Source organism: Callithrix jacchus, chromosome X, assembly GCF_049354715.1.
Source record: "Callithrix jacchus isolate 240 chromosome X, calJac240_pri, whole genome shotgun sequence".
In the NCBI taxonomy this organism is placed as follows: domain Eukaryota; kingdom Metazoa; phylum Chordata; class Mammalia; order Primates; family Cebidae; genus Callithrix; species Callithrix jacchus.
Window position 1 is genome coordinate 110,828,450 of NC_133524.1, and position 21,802 is coordinate 110,850,251.

The 21,802-nt window shown below is 35.3% G+C and overlaps 1 protein-coding gene across 2 annotated transcripts in view; it reads left to right on the forward strand.

Moving 5' to 3' along the window:
• The window catches only part of HTR2C (5-hydroxytryptamine receptor 2C), a 293,407-nt gene that overhangs the window by 10,824 nt on the left and 260,781 nt on the right, over positions 1-21,802 (forward strand). For both annotated transcript variants that reach the window (XM_002763170.6, XM_035289637.3), the window contains exon 2: positions 14,133-14,197. The gene's annotated coding sequence lies outside the window, so the exon portion shown is untranslated. The remainder of the gene's footprint in view (positions 1-14,132; positions 14,198-21,802) is intronic.

Consider the following 21,802-nt stretch of genomic DNA (forward strand, 5'->3'; position numbering starts at 1 on the left):
TTTTTCCTCCCTCATTTTTTATCTTATTTTCTAACACAGGCAACATATACCTAAAAGTGTTTAATAATACAATCACAAAATATCCTTATTATTAATATGTCTGCCTTTTACACCATAATACAACATTTTTTGTAGATATTCTAGAATTCGTATATATTTTTCTCATATATCCCTTCATTTGATTTTCAACGTAACTTCCAGTTAGTTAGGTCCAGTATTACTACTTGGATTAAACAAATGAAAAAACGAAGGATAAGAAAGGTTAAATTACTTTTGTTAAGTCACACAGTTAATTCTACAGCCCAATTCAAACAAACCTACAAGTTCTTATTTAAAATTCCATTTGTTTTATTTTTTTGAGACAGGGTTTCACTCTGTCACTCAGGCTGGAGTGCAGTCATGCGGTCATAGATCACTGCAATCCCAACCTCCTGGGCTCAAGCGATTCTCTCACCGCAGCCTCTCAAGCAGCTGGAACTATAGGTGTGTGCCACCATACCATGCCCAACTTTTTTTTTTTTTTTTGAGATGGGGGTCTTGTTATGTTGCCCAGGCTGGTCTTGCACTCCTAGACTCGAACAATCATCCTGCCTCTGCCTCCCAAAGTGCTGGGATTGCAAACATGAACCACCATGCTCAGCCTCAAAATTTCATTATATTTCCCTTATTCTCCCCCTCTCGTCATGTCATAGACATTTAGTACCAGAGAACTTTAGATGCTCAGAAATAAATGATACAATTAGGAAGTTAGATATAGATGTGTGTGTACATATTTTTGTATATATGTGGAGAGAGTCATGTTAAACTCTGAGATGTTTAAAAAGCATAATAAATGCTTGGTTTTCTACAAAGAAGCAGACATTTATTTGCATATGGTCAAGATTTAAATAAACATAGACTGACTAGTGAGCAATATGACAGATTAAAACATAAAAATAAAATCCAAATTATTTTCCGCAGAATGTATTAGAAGTCTTAGCTATCTGGTTGTCCTTTAGCCAAACAAGATGTCGTCAAAGTAAATCAAGCCCTGATTGAGTTCTGCCTCAAATTTTTCAAAAGAGTGCTTCAACTTATTATGAGTTCTCCTTTACTTTTATGACTATTAGCCCTATCCCTTTCACATTTCCTGTAATAGGCCAGAGCCCAGATAACAGAGGGTACCTTCTGCATTAAGAACAATTATTTTTCAATACTTGTATTTAAAGCAAACATTTCTACCTTACCCACACACGCGGCATTTTTTTTTAAATTGAGATACAGTCTTGCTCTGCCACCAGGCTGGAGTGCAGTGGCCCAATCTTGGTTCACAGCAACCTCCAACTCCTTGAGTTCAAGCGATTCTCCTGCCTCAGCCTCCCGAGTAGCTGGGATTACAGGCATGCACTACCATGCCCAGCTAATTTTTATATTTTTAGTAGCGATGGGGTTTCACCATGTTGACAACAATGGTCTTGATCTCTGGACCTCATGATCTGCCTGACTCAGCCTTCCAAAGTGCTGGGATTACAGGCGTGAGCCATCACACCCAGCCAACATATTTTTTAAAAACAGAAGTGCTGATAAACAATTTAATATCGTATACCTTGGATTTAAACATTTAAAATATACTGTACATGTGGATAAGGTAGCAATGTTTGCTTTAAATACAAGTATTGGAAAAACAATTTTTAGGAGAAAATTTTAATTAGTATAAAAATTGATAAAATAATTGAATAATTTTGTCTCAAAGTTAGCTTTCAGTGGAGAATTTTAAATGGGAGTTCATTAATATCTTGCTGAATATCAATAATGTGAATGCTGAGTTTATGGTTTAGCTTCATGATTAGAAATCATCTTATTCCTTTATTATATTTTTAGGTTAAATCAAATACAGGCTATTACTTTATAAAGGGTTTCAAAGGAAACAAATTCTGGACAAACATTCATCTAGGGGCCTTTAATTATATTTCATATGATCATTTTCCCCTGTACTAGAACATTTCTTTTTTGAGGAATATTCAATTTCCTCTACTTGTATTCAGCACTCCTTTGAGTCTTTGGGGGTGAGGCAGGAAGCAGAAAAAAATAAGTTATTTATAGCTTGTTCATGACTTTTAACAGTGTTCCATTTTGATTTCCAATTACTTTCCCCTGGAAAAATGCCAAGATACCTTACCACTATCTTTAATGAATCTAAAGCTGTACCATATATGTTGCTATAAGATAATTTCAAAAGAATTATTCAAACCTTTGTCCCTAGTCAGATCTTAACTTGTGGTACTCTAGTCTGCTCTTGATCTGTCTGAGTAATCTTGTAGATTTCTATAATGTCATCATCATTTAAAAAATTTTTTTGGGCGAGGCACTGTGGCTCATGCCTATAATCCCAGAACTTTGGGAAGCCGAGGTGGGGGGATCACCTGAGGCCAGGAGTTTGAGACCAGTCTGGCCAACATGGAGAAACCCCATCTCTATTAAAAATACAAAAATCAGCCAGAAGTGGTGGTGTGTGGCTGTAATCCCAGATACTCGGGAGGCTGAGGCAGGAGAGTCGCTTGAACCCAGGAGTTAGAGGTTGCAATGGGCTGAGATCGTACCATTGCACTCCAACCTAGGTGACAAAGTGAGACTTCATCTCAAAAAAAAAAGAAGAAAGAAAAAAGAAACATTTTTTGAAGCTTAATTATATCCAACATTGTAAAAAACACACGCTAGAGAATATAGCGCTTGTTCTTAGAGTCACAGAACTGTCAAGAGAGGATTAGCAAACATTTTACGGTTCCTACCATTGTGAAATTTATCTTTTATTTGGGAAGATAAACTGTATTGACATGCAACAAAAATCAAGACATTATATAGTGAAGGACCAACTTGTGTAGAACATAAAAATGAAGGAAAAGAAACAACTAAGGGAATTTTATTGGCATAGACAGGAAATGAATTGGAGCTTGTGAACAAGTAGGGTGTGAATTGACACAGAAGAAGGACAATATTCCAAAGGGCTGTGGGACATTCATGTTTCATGGTATGAGAAGAGGAAAATTAGAAACTAGCGAGTTGGGGTGACAGTCACCTCTGATATGAATATATTTAAAATAATGGTGAGATCAGATATTCTCTGGAGAACTGAAAATGTGATACTGGGCCTCTAGAGATATGTCAGCCCTGGAGATCAAAGCGTTTGGAATAATCCATGCTACACTGGTTTAGCTAAATTTCAAAATTTTCCAAAAAAGAGAAGGTTCTAGACAGAATAGAAAAGAATGGAAGCCCCAAAATTAAGCATTCATTATTTAAAGATTTGGGTAATATTTAAGAATGATATTTATCTGGGAATACTAATAATGAAACTGTTCTCAGGTTTTTTCCCCAACTTTAGACATTGTTACATTTAACGATTGTTAAATTCTGCTCTGGGCAAGATATTTGACTGAGGACTTTAGGGCTTCCCAGAAGAAAAAGCAATACTCGATTCTGATCTTTAGTAGTCTGAAGTCTAGTCAGTAGCTGGAGATCAAATATATGAGCTCTACATGAAGGATTTGGCAGAAAAAGGTTACTGTTAAATTCAGAGAAGATTCTAGGAGCACAGTAAATAGAAAAGAGATTGCACGTAATGAAAATACTGGTACGAAAACCTCTTTATCCCAAAGCCCCAAGAAGAAATGTAAATTTAGATCAACCCTTTTGAATGCCATTTTCACTATCGCCTAAACATAGAGTGGCCAAATCTCTTTTTGACTGACTCACAGAGATTTTCGGATTGAAAAGACTTTTGTTTAACAACAACAACAAAAAACCCTCCATGAGTCTGGAGTCATTCATATTCAGTTCTGTTGTTTTTATATCCCTAACTTAATAAAAATAAATAAATCAGCAAACAGAAGTTGAGTGCCTTTTGTGTGTTTAGCAATGGATTCGCTTAGTTGAATGATGCCAACAGAAATATGTAAGGTACCTTATATAGTTAGAAGTCATACGAGTTACTTGTTATCAGCAAGCCCTTACATGCCTGAATTACACCTTGGTTTATGTTCCAAGTAAATAATGAGCTGTAGATAGACTTTCAGTTAAAATTAATAGTCTGAATATCACCTGACTGTTAGTTCTCAATGCCAAAAAAGTCATCCATTTTTTTCAGATTATTTTTAGGAATACCAGCAAGGTACTTTAGAATTCCTAAATACATGAATGATGTTATGAAAGCAACAGCACATTAAATACTAAGCACTCTAAGAAAACAAGGAGAACTAAAGCATACTGATCACATTTGTAAGTGACTTACTATTGCCTATGTTTTAAAGATGAACCAATTAAGGCTTAGAGAGGGTTCCTGATTTGCTTCAGGTCATACAGCTAATTATTGGCAAAACTGCAGAGAGAACTTCAATTTCCTAACTCTGAAATCAGGTTCTTTTCCACCATGGTTCACTGCCTCTTGAAGGCTATGTAGCATATTAAATGAAAGCCTTTAAAAATTTGACTACATCATACTGTCCTTGAGAATCATGTCATGCTTAATAAATTCAAAATGAACAGAAAGTACATTTGCATTTTTGGCTTCAAAAATTAGAAAGTTAATGCAAGTATGTGAATACTTTAAAAATTACGACTTTTATTCTTACTGACATATAGGTAGAGGATATATGTGCATGTGTTATATAATATACATACATTTCACAGTGAGAAAGAAACACATAAAGACAAATAAGAGTATTTTTTGAAGTTTAAATTAGATGACTGACCAGTTGACAGGCCACGTGCTCTTATTTATGTTAGCCTTTATTTCTTAATTTATTTGAGCAACTGAAGTCTGAAAGAGCTCAAGGCTGGATGCTTCCTTTCTATAAATTACATCTCTTAAAACGTACAAATGCAAGCATGAGTCACTAGCTACAGAATTCCAGCTTTAATCCATTATGTCATTTTTATAAGGAAACCAGTGACCTTCATGTGGTTTTTAAGGACAATGTCTCTGTGAACTACAGACTCTGTGAAAGATGAAGTCATAACACGAACAATCAAACAAGTTCAATGGCATGATCTAAAAGGTAAAAAATGAAATACATTTTATAGATTGAAGTCTGTTTACCTCTGTGATTATTTTTCCATGATTCACTTGCATGTGTGCTTTGCATATATTGAAATTAAATTGAAACATTCACATATGTTGCAATCACATTTTAAATAGTTAACTTTCATTGAGGTGTGCACAAAGAAACAGTGATGAGAAGGAAAGTACATACCCCAAGATAATCCTCAATGTATGTTTTGATTGGTAGTTTGGATTTTCTATTTACTCAAACTTCTGTCAGAAATTTTAAACTATAGTATTACTGAAATTGTTATTTACATATACCATTCCATCTAGTAAATATACAGCAGAATCTCTGAGACAGGAGAATGTCTAAGAAAGAAATCATGGACACTTCTGATGAAAAGGAAAGAGAAAGGGAAAGAATTAACAAATACTGAGCCCTGACCATATCCTACTCAGTGCATGTTGTAAAGTACATACATTATCTCATGTAATTCTCACAACTGTAAGAAAAAAAAATGGAAACAGAGAGAGTTTAAGTCATGTGCCCAAACACACAACTAATAAGGCATTGAGCCAAGATTCAAACCCAGGTCTGTCTAATTACAAAGGTTGTGTGTTCTTTTTTCATGGTACCTTGATTAATAGCCTTAAGGTTGAAAAATATGCCAAATACTCATGCACGACAACATGCTCTCAGTATAACATTTACTTAGTCATTTACAATGTTTTCAAGGAACTAAATAGAAGACAAGTAAGGAGACATCAATCATATATCACCTTCTACATATCAAGAATGTGTGTAGTTTCAAATATCACAGTTTATTATTAGAGGGGAAGGGCAGCTATTTACTAATAGAAATAAATATAGAAAAAGTATGCAAAATGCTATGTAATATTAGTAATTGGCAATTAAATAGGAAAATAAAAGATGAATCGCAATATTTAAAAAATATTTAAAAAATTTTAAAATATCACATTTACTAGGAAATAAAAGGCAATTATAACAACAGAGGAAACATTTTGGCTGGATATTCCATGAAATTACTACTGTCTTTATACTTTTGTAGCATAATAAGTAACTCTATTTTAATCTAATTTCATATATGGTAGTCATTTATTTCTTTTTTTTTTTTTTTTTTTTTTTTTTTTTTGAGGTGGAATTTTGCTCTTGTCACCCAGGCTGGAGTGCAATCTTGGCTCACTGCAACCTCTGCTGGCTCAAGTGATTCTCCTGCCTCAGCCTCCCAAGTGGCTGGAACTATGGGTGTGTGCCACCATGCCTAGCTAATTTTTGTATTTTTAGTAGAGATGTGGTTTCACCATGTTGGCCAGGATGGTCTTGATTTCTTGACCTCATGATACACCCACCTCAGCCTCCCAAAGTGCTGAGATTACAGGAGTGAGCCACCATGCTTGGCAGTAGTTATGTATTTTTAAGATTTGACAAGTTCAAATCTAAACATGGCACTTGCATTTTAAATGCAAAATTTAAATCCAATTTTTAAAATCCATTTTATGTATTTTTTAAAATGTTTTCTTCTATCATATAACTTCAGACAGATAATATATTTTGTATTGATTTTTTTCTGTAATTTTTACAGTAAAGCTTGTCATTTCAAGTATAGTAAATATTACTAGTTTTTTTTAAATAAAAATAAATCCTACCAAGCAAATCTACTGTTATCTAAGAGTATTTTAAGTATCAGTTTCCAAATACTATTCAGAGCAAAAGCTTATAGAAAACTCAGAATCTGTCAGTAGTTTTTTAAACTCGTTTCTAAATTCATTTGCTTTTAAACTCTTTACTATTATTTTTTAAAGAAAATCACTAGTGTTCTATATACTGGTACAATTTAAGCAAGAAGAGAGTTGAGAGGAAGAGATAGGCTTGCAAATCAAGGTGCAGAATTGCCCAAAATAACTTTTAATTAATATCAACTGTGAGTAGAGAAGTTAAAATGAAATATCAAACACAATGTTTGCCCATGATAAAGAAGGTATGGAGCTTCTTCTTGACTATTTATTGGATACTTCCAGACTTTACGTTTTCCTCACCAAAGAAGTCACTAAGACCCATGGTACAACGTTAAGATCAATGATGAAAGAGTCATTGCTAACGGGAGAGTTTGCATCATTCTGATTATACACAAACATTGATTAATTGCTGATGTGAAAAGGGTCAAGATAAAAAATGATCTTTGAATGTATCTTATCCAATTTTTTAATACTTCATAATGCTTCAGTTGCTTGCCATATCATAGTTTTAATTTTTCTTTTTAATGTCCTGCTCCAGCTTCCACATCACTATAAAATGTTAATGCATTTTTCATACATGTGTAGAACATCAGATTTTAGGATTATTATTAAATCTGAGATGGGACACAGTGGCTCACACCTGTAATCCCAGCACTTGGGTAGACCGAGGCAGGTGGATCACCTGAGGTCAGGAGTTCAAGACCAGTCTGGCCAACATGGTGAAACCCCGTCTGTACTAAAAATACAAAAATTAGCCGGGCATGGTGGTGCGTGCCTGTAATCCCAGCTACTCAAGAGGCTGAGGCAGGAGAATCTCTGGAACCCAGGAGGCAGAGGCTGCAGCAAGCCAAGATGATGCCACTATACTCCACTCTGGGCAACAAAATGAGACTCTGTCTCAAAAAAAAAGAAAAGAAATCTGGCCTTTCATGAATCTTACATGTATAAAATGTTTACACTTTTATTATGTAAAATTAATATATTCCCCCAATTGAATTTATAACAATACAATCAGACCCTTTCGCAAAGGCTACCTTTTCATAACTCTCTGTTTCATTAAAGTTGAGATTTAATAAGATCCTGTGTTCTCACATTTAAAACTCTATCTTTTGAAGATCAGTTTTTTTATTTTTATTTTCTATTTTTTTTGAGATGGAGTCTTGCTTCCTTGCCCAGGCTGGAGTGCAGTGGTACGATCTTGGCTCACTGCAATCTCTGCCTCCCAGGTTCAAGCAATTCTCTGCCTTAGCCTCCTGAGTAGCTGAAATTACAGGAATCCACCACCACACCCAGCTAATTTTTGTATTTTTAGTAGAGATGCAGTTTCACCATGTTGGCCAGTCTGGTCTTGAACTCCTGACCTTGTGATCCACCCGCCTCAGCCTCCCGAAGTGCTGAGGTTGCAGTTGTGAGCCACTGTGCCCGGCAAAATCTGCTTTTTCATTTGAAGTAATGGCTTTAACTCCAAATCACTTTTAACAGTTTTATTGAGTTATAATTCACATACCATCCAATTTGCCCTTTTTAACATGTAGAATTCAGTGTTTTTAGTATACTCAGAGTTGTATAATCATTATCACAATTTAGAATATTTCCATCACCCCTAAAAGAAATCCTATACCCATTTACAATCACCTTTCGTACTTCGTCAACTCCCAGCACTAAGAAACCAGAAATCCTTTTTTTGCCTCTGTAGATTTGCTTATTCTGAGAACCTGCAAACTTTGAACAGATGTACTTGCTGGGAATATCAGAGAAGTTGTTTGAGACTAAGAAGGATTGGCAAACAAAATAAGATTTGTGGTTAGATTTGGGCAATAGGGTTTTGATTTATTTGGCTAAGTCCTTAATTTTTTCACACTTCAGAAATGAAAGTCATAAAATTTTGTGTCTGAGCTTCTGTCATCCTTACTTTGGCTAAATTTCATTTTAGCATTGCAAAATCAATAAAAAGGAAGTCATCCTCTAAGTACTCCTCTTCACAATAAATTGATTCAGAAAACTAAGTTTCTAACTCAGGAAAGTTAAATTTCTAGTCCATTTCTTTCTTTCTTTTTTTTTTTTTTTTTTTTTTGAGATGCAGTTTCGCTGTTGTTACCCAGACTGGAGTGCAATGGCAAGATCTCGGTTCACCTCAACCTCGCCTTCTGGGTTCAAGCAATTCTCCTGCCTCAGCCTCCCGAGTAGCTGGGACTACAGGCGCACACCACCATGCCCAGCTAATTTTTGTATTTTTAGTAGAGACGGGGTTTCACCTTGTTGACCAGGATGGTCTCAATCTCTTGACCTCGTGATCCACCCGCCTCGGCCTCCCAAAGTGCTGGGATTATAGGCATGAGCCACCACGCCTGGCCTCTTTCATTTTTTTTCCTCATTCCATCCAATCAAGATTTGCCAAACCATACTATCCTTTCCAAAGAAGAGGCATTTACCTCAAAAAACTTTTGTGTACATGCTATTTGCAGTTGAATGTCATAAGCAGTTGATTGAAGTGTGCCATCTGTTTCTTTCCTAAATCTCTGATATGGAAGACACTCCTTTAAACTTACACTTAGTTAGAGGACTTTTATGAATTAAAATTGCCTGTCATTCTAATTGGCTCTGAATACTTCTCTTGCAATAGTAGAAACTTTCATTGGTATGCATTTTGGCCACCAACATCACTAATAAAAAAAAAAGTACATAAAATTTGAATACAGAAACTGGGGCTTTCTACATAAAATCTGATCTTTTATTAGTATTTAATATACTTCCCATTAAAACAATAAATCTGATATGTTTTCTTTAATATACTTCCCATTAAAGGCTAACTCTCATAAAACCTAATAAAATATGAAAATAGATCCTATTAGTTACATCCTCAAATACATATTTTAATATTTTTCGGAAATATATAGGCTCTTTACACACTAGAACATAATTGCTTTTGTTATCTGCGATGTGCTAAATGCAAGGTAATGGGCGACGCACCATTTTATATTTAAAAGATTTCTCCTGTGGTTTTTTTCTGTTGTAATTACTCTTTTGCTTGACCACATTAGGTTGAAGTTCCAATCATTGTTCCAAGTATCCACACCATTGCTCTATTTGACATGACACAGTAAGTTTAAAAGACACTATCGTGGTAGACAAAGATTGAAGTTTTAAATAATACATGATAATTTGAAGAGAAAGTTAAGAAAATTTAAATTAATAAATTAAGAGGGCCAGGCGTGGTGGCTCATGCCTGTAATCCCAGCACTTTGGGAGGCCAAGGCGGACTGGTCACCCGATGTCAGGAGATAGAGACCATCCTGGCTAACACAGTGAAACCCCGAACTAAAAATACAAAAATTAGCTGGGTGTGGTGACATGTGCTTGTAGTCCCAGCTGCTTGGGAGGCTAAGGCAGGAGAATCGCTTGAACCTGGGAGGCAAAAGTCGCAATGAGCCAAGATCGCACCACGGCACTCCAGCCTGGGCAACAGAGAGAGACTCTGTCTCAAAAAATAATAAAAATAAAAATAAAAAATAAATTAAAAGGATGAGGCAAGGGGATATGTATGCTTTAAATAGTCTATAAATAAGACTCAGTGAAAGAATAAAAATTCATTTGAACAAAGAAAGCGTGGAAGATACAGAAAAGGAGCAGAGCATACTGTATGGTTCCATTTACATGAACTTCTATAACTGGCAAAAATAATCTACAGTGATAGAAGTCAAAAAGTGGTTTCCTGGAGCTTGGAAGGTGTTGACTACAAAGAAGCAGGAGGATGGAAATGTTTTATGTTTTCATCAGAGTGACAATTACACAGTTGTAAACATTCATCAGAACTGGTTAAACTCTACATTTAAAATATGCACATATTATTATATGTAAATTATACTCCTTAAGGTAGATTCCTTAAAGAACCAAAGTAGGCAGTAAAGGGTACCTTTCAGTCCCTCTGTGGTCCTGTTTTAATCCTGAATGGAAGACAACCCCCTTCTTTTTAAATGAGCATGAATATCCATGAATGTCGAAAAGAGTGCATTAAGCTCTTTGTAATGCCTGCATTTCCTCATCCTACTCAGGATTGACTACTGGCATTTTAATGCACAGTAATGTAGGCATTTCTTTGACAGATATTCCACTTTAAATGCCTATGTTTTCCATATTATTTCAACTGAAGGAGAAATAAGGCAGCAAACTTATCCATTAAATCTTCACAAGGTTCTTATGACTTTTAAAGCATAATTTTGAATTAAAACTACTATTTTATAGCATCTTTTCTCAGGGTAGGCTGAAAACAAAATAATAATTTCTGTAAGAAAAGTAGGATAAATCTTTCTTGAATAATCACAAAATTACACAATGTCACTTCATAAATCAGTTATAAATAGTATCAGAGGTAATAGGAATGAATATGTGAAATTTAAAAGTATACCATGGGCGATTTTTGTAGAATGGAATGGCATGGTGTTTGGACTAATATGTAGAGCAAGGTTTTGGTCAGGCACATCCACGTTTTCTTTCTAGAGTCACTCGCCTCCAGAATGAAAAAAATCAGTCACTGTGGAAATTTACAAAATGATACTTTGGTAAAATGGAGAGAAACTTGAAATAACAGGACATTAATAATAAAATAAATCTCAAATTTACATATAATTAGCTGAAAGAAAAAAATGGGAAAGGAGAGTGTATGATAGATGCAAAATGTTAATATAAAGAATGTTGGAATCAGGAGGAAGAGAAGAAGAAAATGAAGCTAAAAAGAGAGACCAAAATTGAGAAAATATTTGATTTCACTCAAAGTTCTTCATACTTTTGCAAAATTAATTAAAATTGTAGAAATCAACACTAAAACTTTACAGACCTCAGAACACATTTTCAGTTGATAGGTCTTGGAGAAATTTTTTTAAAGAATATCTGATTGAATAATTTTTAGTGACAGAGCAGCAATGTTTTATTGCAAAATGTCCAAATCCTCCCCAGAAGGGGAAAAAACGTAAATCCTTCATGAATAAATGGCATATACAATCACAGCTCACATTGTTCTGACTGCAGTGGTCACAATTCACCACTAGGGGGCTGTAATTCCTTACTTAGCTGTTCTCGGTCCACAACCTTTTCCCTCCCTCCCAGGGTACTTGAACAGGGGTAAAATTAAGTGGGAGCTGCGACGGGTGTAACAGATCATTAATGTGTACTGAGATGATCTCCTGCGTTTCTGCAATACAATGTATAATTGTTATTGAATAGAATAATACCTTGGTCATCAGCTTCTCCACCAAGCATGGAGTCTCACTCATCATTGCTCCAAGATTGCTATTAATTTTGTGCCTCTGCCTCTTCAAACATATTAGGTAGAACCAGTTTAATCTCCCTTTTTCCCAGGAAAATATTTTTATTTACTATAAGTCTTCTACTGTTTCATGAAAATTGAAGGTTACTGTGATCACGTGTTCTTGCATAGTCATTTCAATAAATCTTTGCACTATTTGGAGCTGTAAAAGAGGCAAAAAAATGTTGGTTCAAATTTTTAAATACTAAATGTATTGTCTGAAATGTAGATTAAAACAGCAAAGTTTTAATCCAAGTTATTTTTGACTTATTTGAAGATAGAACTATTTTTTACTTTCATAAGGAATGAAAAATACAATTTTTGGTATAGTACATTGTATCTTGCATGATGTAAGGGTTAGTCACATTAAATTATTTAAATGTGGCTTTAACATTGATCGAATATTTTATGTTATACTTCAAATATGTTAACTTATGTTGGTAAGTTTGTAAGCTGATGAAATACTTTAATATCCTCAATTTAATAATTAATAATTAATAAATTCCTATTATTTCTCATAACTTTAATGATCTTTACATCACTCCATTTTACTTACTTGGCTGAGTGCAAGAGTTATCTTTATATTTTTAAAAATAACCCCTGTATTTAAAAGTTTTTTTGGTCATGTTTTATGTGTTTGGGGAAATTTTTGATGCTTAAAATGTGTCAAATGTTAACGTTCTTGTACCAAATTTATTTGTCCTACTGCAAAAATACAGCTGGCTAATATTTGTTTCAGTGTTGTTTTTGCATTCCAGAATAAATATTGGCAACTGATGGTCTTACAAAAATTGATACAGAAATGGTGATTTTCAAATGTTGTTTCCCCTTCCAGGGTCTAGTATTGTTTTAGTACCTATTGATGAAATACTATTTACTCCTGCTCTGTAATCGTTCTATGTGAAATAATGTTTCAACTTGACGTTTGACTTAGAATTTTACTGATTCTTTTGGAATTCTTAACTAATGTTTAATTTCCTTTTTAGCAGAAGGACGAACACTAACATACCTGCTACAGGAATGGGGTCCCGGTCCAGAACCCAGGAGAGGGTTCTTGGATCTCCCGAGAGAAATAATTCAGGGGAGTCCGTAAAGTGAAAGCAAGGTTACTAAGAAGTAAATGAATAAAAGAATAGTTTCTCCATAGACAGAATAGCCCTGAGGGCTAATTTTTTTTTTTTTTTTTTTTTTTTTTGAGACCAAGTCTTGCTCTGTCACCTAGGCTGGAGTGCAGTGGCAGTCTCGGCTCACTGCAACTTCCATCCCCCTGGTTGAAGCAATTCTCCCTGCCTCAGCCTCTCGAGTAGCTGGGATTACAGGCACCTGCCACTACACCAAGCTAACTTTTGTATTCTTTAGTAGAGACGGGGTTTCAGCATGTTGGCTAGGCTGATCTTGAGCTCCTGACCTCAAGTTATCCAGCCGCCTCGGCCTCCCAAAGTGCTGGGATTACAGGTGTGAGCCACAGCACACAGCCCTGGTTGCCCATTTTTATGTTTATTTACTGATGATATGCTAAACAAGAGTCAGATTATTCATGCCTCCCCTTTTTAGACCATGTAAAGTAAGTTCCTGTTGTTGCCATGGCATTTGTAAACTCTCATGGCGCTGATAGGAGGATAGCAGTGAGGACTACCAGAGGTCACTCTCATGGCCATCTTGGTTTGGTGAGTTTTAGCTGGCTTCTTTACTGCAAGCTGTTTTATCAACAGGGTCTTTATGATCTGTATCTTGTGCTGACCTCCTGTCTCATCCTGTGACTTAGAATGCCTCAACTTTCTGGTAATGCAGCCCAGTAGGTCTCAGCCTCATTTTACCCAGATCCTATTCACAATGGAGTTGCTCTGGTTCAAACGCCTCTGACATATCTGCTGTACTAATCTTTTGTTGTTTTAAATTCGTTTTATATAAATTAAACTTCTTTCTTCTGAAGCTTATGGGCATCAGCCTTACTAATTTTCAGTCATTCATTATATGTGTATAGTATATGTACTCTGCATAGCACCTTACTTACGGAGTTCTTACTGGATTTTTCTCAATGTTTGCTTTTAGGGTTATCAGCTAACACCCGCGAGCATCTATAACAGGCCAAGCAACGCCATCCTTCGAATACAACTGTAAGTATACACAAAAGTGTGCCTTGAGATTCTTATTTTGAAATGATATTCAACTATTATATTTAGGTGATTCTTATTATTTTGCTAGTGTAGACCTACCCCTGAACTAGTAAAACATATGCCATTAAGGGCGTAACATGTTTGAAAAAGAATATTATGTAATTGGTAAACAGCATTTTAATGCAACCTAAAAAAAAACTCAGCTTATTTATTACTAAGTAATGTGTGATGTAGACCCCCTTACTAAACTGTTAACTACCACTCCAGATTTATAGTAAATAAGTATAAAATACAATAGTATAAACTGGGACAATTGGGTTAGTAAAGACAAAATTTAAAAAACTCAATTTTCTCCTTCAGTGACAAACTCTTCTTTTTTTTTATTTTTTATTTTTTTTTTTGAGATGTAGTCTCTCTCTGTTGCCCAGGCTGGAGTGCAGTGGCACAATCTCGGCTCACTGCAACCTTCGCCTCCCGGGTTCAATTTATTCTCCTGCCTCAGCTTCCCAGGTAGCCAGGATTACAGGTGCATGCCACCACACCCAGCTACTTTTTGTATTTTTAGTAGAGACAGGTTTTCGCCATGTTGGCCAGGCTGATCTTGAACTCCTGACCTGAGGTGATCTGCCCACCTTGGCACCCCAAAGTGCTGGGATTACAGGCATGAGCCATCACACCTGGCCTACTTTCAGTGACAAACTCATACCCATGATTGCGGGTGTAGGAAATCTAGCTATTGTTTCCTATGATAAATTTGAGAAAACGTAGGTATTCAAAATACTCTCAATAGATGCACATAAAAATCTCAGGAGTAGAGGAAGGGAGCAGAGAATTTTGTTTCTCAAAAGGGGGTATCAGTTATAAATGCTGAAAAACACGGATCTGGATAATGGAACACTCCACATTCTATAGATGTCCAGAGCATGATTATTTGATTGGGTAAATATATTACAAGTTAAACAAGGTGGATTTAAATTGGATTTCTTATTTTAGACTCCAGACGGCACAGGGAATTCTCAATTAAATTTCTGATTGTTCTCATAATCATATACAAATATTTAATACCACAAAATGTTTTTAGAATGATAGTTTTGGAGGAAGAACTGATACGATGGTATAGACTGACTCATTTTTGGCAGTACAATTTTAACAAATTTTTAGTATAACATTAATATATATGCATTACATAAAAGAAGTGAAAAGTAGAAGTCTATCAAAATTTGCGAGAGGATAGGGATGGAATAAGGTTGGGAATGTCTGCTGCACACATTATTAATGATCAAAAAATAAAAGAAGCAAGAAAACAGTGATTTTACATCAAGACAGTTGCATCAAAATGACTGCATTAAAATGTAACCTTTTTCAGAATAGCCAACATCAAATTGTTCTGTTTTATTTAACTGCTCACCATTTAAGATGATGGCAACGGTGACTTTCTTTGTTTAATATGTGTTGAAAAGAGTTCCTGATGCTCTCAACAGCTTTCCAGAGGGGGAGAAAAAATTTAAAAAAATAAAAGTATCATAAGAGACATTCAAAAAGTCTAAAATGTAAGATTTTAAAGAATCCCCACAGCTGTCCTGAAAGCACACAGGAAGTCACTCATTCTAAGTGTTTGTGAAGATCCAAGTTTGCTTGCAGATGTTTTCACTGCGTTGGTCAAATAGGTTAACCTGGACATGCAGGTAAGTTTCTACTCTGAGGCTTTAAACAATATTCACACAAGACTATCTCATATATATCATTGGCATGGTAAGCCTTGTCTGGTAATAAAGACCAAGGTCAGCCTTACTAGAATGTGAAGTTAGCCAATTTCATCTTTATTGTCTTCCTTTAAATGCTATTCTGTCTGCCCTTACCACATTGTTCTTCTTACCTCTACGTGCCGGATATTCACAACTCCATAGTGAGTACTACTTGCTACTCTCCCAGGCCTGTGCACCCCTCGTAGTATACATACCTGTTGACATTTTGCTCTTATCCAGCTATTAATTAGAGAAGATTTGATACACAAATTCATCCTAATGTGGCAATACCTTACAAGACCTACCCCATCTAGAGGGAGGGATAGTTTAACATGTGGCTCCCATAACTGAATCCCTTGGTGAGCTGAAGGGGAAAATATGCCTCAAATCTCATCAAGTAGGTATGTAAGGCCTTTGCTTACTTCACTTTTCTGTAAGGCTGCCTTTGTCAGGGTATATCAGTGACATGAAAAAGATATGTACAATATATTTATTACAGAAGGCCGGAGCATGGTTATTTATTGTAAATAATGTTGGTGTTGTTAAATATATTAATTCTTACTATAAATAGAAGAGTAACAAGAGTTTTATTAAATATGTATACATCCACAGCCTGATATTCTTTGGGCTTTTGATATGCAGGTCCTTGGTGATTTCTGTGGCTATTTTATTTTTATTTTTTGAGATGGAGTCTCAGTCTGTCACCCAGGCCAGAGTGCAGTGCCACAATCTTGACTCACTGCAACCTCTGCCTGCTGGATTCAAGTGATTCTCCTGCCTCAGCCTCCTGGGTAGCTGGGCTTACGGGTGCCTGCCACCACGTCCAGCTAATTTTTGTATTTTAGTGGAGATGGGATTTCACCATGTTGGTAAGGCTGGTCTTGAACTCCTAACCTCAAGTGATCCAACAGCCTCGGCCTCCTAAATTGTTGGGATTACAGGCATAAGCCACCGCACCCAGTCATCTGTGGCTATTTTAAGCTATATAATTCAATAAATCTTTTTTTTTTTTTTTTGAGCTGGAGTCTCACTCTGTCGCCAGGCTGGAGTGCAATGGTGCAATCTCGGTTCACTACAACCTCTGACTCCCTGATTCAAGCGATTCTCTTGCCTCAGCCTCCAGAGTAGCTGGAATTACAGGCATGTGCCACTACGTCCAGCTGATTTTTGTATTTTTAGTAGAGACAGGGTCTCACCATGTTGGCCAGGATGGTCTCGATCTCCTGATCTTGTGATTCACCAGCCTCAGACTCTCAAAGTGCTGAGATTACAGGAGTGAGCCACCTCACCCAGCCTCAATAAATCTTAAAAAAGAAATTTGTCCCTACTATCATTTGAATTTAGTAATACATTCCGTAAAGGCTTACTTATGCTACCTACGCTACTGTGATATATATGTATATATCTATTTATATCACAGTCGAAGTAACAATTTAGGTAATATATTCAATGTCTCCTGTGATCAGTTGGACAACTGTGCTCCTCCTGAGTTGGATAAGGTTTGTAATATCAGTAAGTATCAAAGGTAAACATTATTTTTTTCTATAAAACCATGTCAACATTTCAAGTTTTTCACAGAAAAGGTTAATGTAATGAAGAAATAAAACACATACATTGGTTCTACATTGTTATACGTGTCACTCTCTTGACACTTATATTAACAATTTAAGAATTTTTATCCTTCGGTTATGTGATTTTGTGTTACTACTAATCAATGCAAGTTTAATTAACAGAATCTGTTTTCAATATGAGTTATTTGATGTAGACCTGAGTATCTATTGCAAAGTTCTTTATTCTAGGTTATCAAATTACTTTAAGAAAAATGTAAATAAGTTGGGCATGGTGGCTCATGACTGTAATCCCAGCAGTTTGAAAGGCCAAGGTGAGAGGATTGCATGAGTCCAGGAGTTTGTGACCAGTCTGGGCAATATAGTGAGATTCTGTCTCTACAAAGAATTTTAAAATTAGCCAGGCATGATGGTGCAAACCTCCAGTTGTAGCTATTTAGGAGGCTGAAGTGGGAGGATTGCTTGAGCCCAGGTAGTCAAGGCTACAGTGAGCTGCAATCACACCACTATACTCTACCCTGGGTGACAAAGCAAGACTCTGTCTCCCCACAAAAAAAAAAAAACAAACACAAAGAAGAAAGAAAAGCAGAAATATAGAAATATAGCAAATATTGCTTACATTGACAGACAATTCCATCATTTCACTTGCAATTTATTGTAGTTATTTGTTTTATTCAGAAATATTTTAATTTTATATTTTTAATTTAAAAATGAAATACATTTTATTACTTGCCAGCTCTTAATTTGGTTGATGTAAATAATATGTAATCAAATGCCTGTATCAACAAGTCAAACATATTCTGTAAATACATACGCCTGCTATGTACCCACAAAAATTAAAAATTAAAAAACAACTTATGAATGGAGCAGAGAATTGAGTGTATTGAGTAACAATTTATTCTATGTACAGTACATGTATTTTATATCACTTAAGGAACTAACATTGTGTCATGCACATAATATACATTCAAAAATGTATTCAATAATTCATTTAATAATAGCTATCAGATAAACTGTATCATGAAAAAATAAAAATAATAGCTTTCAATATTATCATGATAAAATAACAACATTTCTAGAAGAGAGGTACTGATCAGGAGTGCATTTTAGTAAATGAGCATACACATTTAAAGCACAGGAAAACCTGAGCTGTATAAGATATTTCCACATTCTGTGCAGTTTTTGCTTTTGTTAGGCAAAAATTTAAGTGATCCTTTATAATTATCACTTGAAATCAAAACACACGGGATTAACTAAGTACTTAAAGAACTGATTATTGTATTTCATAACCTAACTTAGCCAGCTGATAACTTTTAAGTCTATCTGCCACACATATTTTTCACTTAATAGTCTGTGCCAAAATTCAACAAGACTAACAACATAGTTTTGCATGCATCCTTTCTAAGATACTGCAAATTTTGTGAAATAAGTGAAAGTTACTTTGTTTTGGAAAAGGAAGTAGCCGAACAGTACCAAAGTAGGTTCAAAGTTACATGTTCATCCATATTAGATAATAACAGTAAAATAATTTTATATGTATGTTTTCTGGTTTTCAACATATGTCTTTCAAAAATCTGACTGACTTTTTAAAATTAAACATTTTCAAAACATTAATATCTTCTTAAATATAAAATATAGGTATAACTTAAGTAACTGTACCAAGTAAATTAATCATGTCCTATGAGGATATTATGATTAAAGAGTTTATAACACAAGAATATTGGTTTTTTATTTCACTGTTTGAAAATGTGTATTAGTCTTAGCTTTTGTACATATGACTGTAATTTAAAAGTAGCATAGATCTTTCAAATAAAATACAGACATTTTAATGGTGTGGAAGGCTTTATGTGCTCTGTGAAGTGACTATTTGCATATTACATTGTTTCAATTGCATTTTGCTCTTATTAAAAATGATTTTGCCTCCAGCAAAGTAGTACATTGTGTACGTAAAATTTTTAACAATTGTTTTTAGAGATCGCCACTGTGTAGATCTAAGTACCGTTGTCCACTTAGTTCTCTCATAACAAGTCTTTAGAGATACTAATAAACTGATACTAAAGTAATAAGATAGATACTATTAAAATATGAAAACCAAAATATATATGTGTGGTATATCCACTAAATATATACATAAATTAATCTTACAATTATTTGCGCTTCCATTGAGTATTCTCAGTGACTTCATAGGGTTTTAATTGTGTAAGAGAGTACTCTCAATGTGTTGCAAGTTTCTTAGCCTCGCAGGGAACTGCATTGTTATTTAGATAGCAGGATTAACAAGAAACTGAGTCATCCTTGAAAGGCTTCCTCTCCCTTATCCCCCGTAATAAATTTATTACTAACTCCAGTCAGTTTTCATTCCTAAATATCTTCACTCCATTTCTGCAAACATCATACCTGTTTGGCTTTCCCTCATCTCTTCAGTACTGGAATAACCTTCTAAGTAGTTCTCCCAATTACACATTTGCACTCCTAAATCCATTCTCCCAATTCTTATTGCTCCTAGGAAAAATACCAAAATATTTGTAATGGTTTATAAAAGAGAACCTGATCTGACTCCTGCCTCCCTTTTCAGTATCATATATTCCCTCACCCTGCTCATGAATTGTTTGGCTCCACTGATCTACTTTCAGTTCCTTGAGCACATGCTCTCTCTGATCACAGGGCCTTGCCAGAAATTGTGCCTTCTGTTGGGAACATAACTTTGCATTCCCCATCTCTCCTAATACATCAACAGTTACACCATAACTCCTATGTAAGCCTTCAAAGCATAAGCTCAAAGGCATTTTTTTTGTCTGGGAACAGGGAAGACTTCCTGCCCACCTTACCCCCTAACACAAAGTGAGCATTCTGTTATATACCCTAATAGATAACACCGTGTACCTTCCATCATTGCACTTATTACAGTGTGTATATATATATATATAAAATATATATATATTTTTTTTCCGAGTTGGAGTCTCGCACTGTCACCTGGGCTGGAGTGCAATGGCGTGATCTTGGCTCACTGCCACCTCTGCCTCCTGGGTTCAACCGATTCTCCTGCCTCAGCCTCTAGTGCAGCCGGGGTTGCAAGCACCTGCCACCATGCCTGGCTAATTTTTTTGTATTTTTAGTAGAGACATGTTTCACTATGTTGGCCAGGCTGATCTCGAACTCCTGACCTCGTGATCCACCCACCTCGGCCTCCAAAGTGCTGATATTACAGGTGTGAGCTACTGCGCCCAGCCTACAATTGATAATTATACATTTATTTTTGTGATTCCTATCTCCTCCACTAGATGTTAACTCCATGGGATCAGTGACAATATTTGCTTTTGCTCAATATTGTATTCTTAGCATCTAACACACTACCAAGGATATATCAATGATTTAATAAATATTTGTTGACTGGATAACTGAATAAACAAGTAGGCATTAATTTGGAAAAAGTCATTTTTGTAATTTTTGGTGATGGTTGGTCTGTGGCTGTTCAATTGCAGAGGATATTTTTCTACCTTCCCCCCAGTGGCAGCCATAAATATTGCAGCCTGGTGAAAAATGAGAAGTCTCAGTAACTAAGACCTCAAGAAAGGGTTGCAGATGTGAGCTATCAACTCATAACTGACAGCAGTAAAAGTATTGCCATGATTTTAAATGTAATATTAGAAATACAAGCAGATGAAACTTATAAATGCCTAATATCACATTTGCATTATTGAGCAGTCCAGAAACAAATTTTGAATAAGCTTCTCTTGCCCTGTTTCATGCAGCAAGAGGTTCATGTTCGCATTTTGAGATATCAGATAATCAAATCATATTATTGCTATGCTTTATTAAATGAGAAAACTCAAATGTTTGTCAAAAGAGTTATAGCACAATTTTTCAAGTTTTAAGATTATTGCTAATAGGGCTTACATTTCACACTATATGTGTGTGTGTGCGCACGTGTGTGTGTGTGTGTATGCCTAAATGTAATACAGTGTGAATATATTGCCTGAATATATGACTATATGGAATATATCTATTGAATATATATGAATATAATTAAAATATGGTGTTAGTAAATGAATACCTTGTTCAGTGATATAATTCTTAGTTTATATATTCTCCTGGCTAGGCTTTCCTATTTCTGCTTTAATATCACATTATACTTTATAGGTATTACACGGAATTGCACTTGGCTATTTTGCAATGACCCAAGTTTGCCTTAAATTCCACATATCTACCATAACTCATACATTTTATTATCCTGGTCATGTTTCCATTTTTTCATCTGCTAAAAGATTGATGATTTTAAGACAGCATAATGA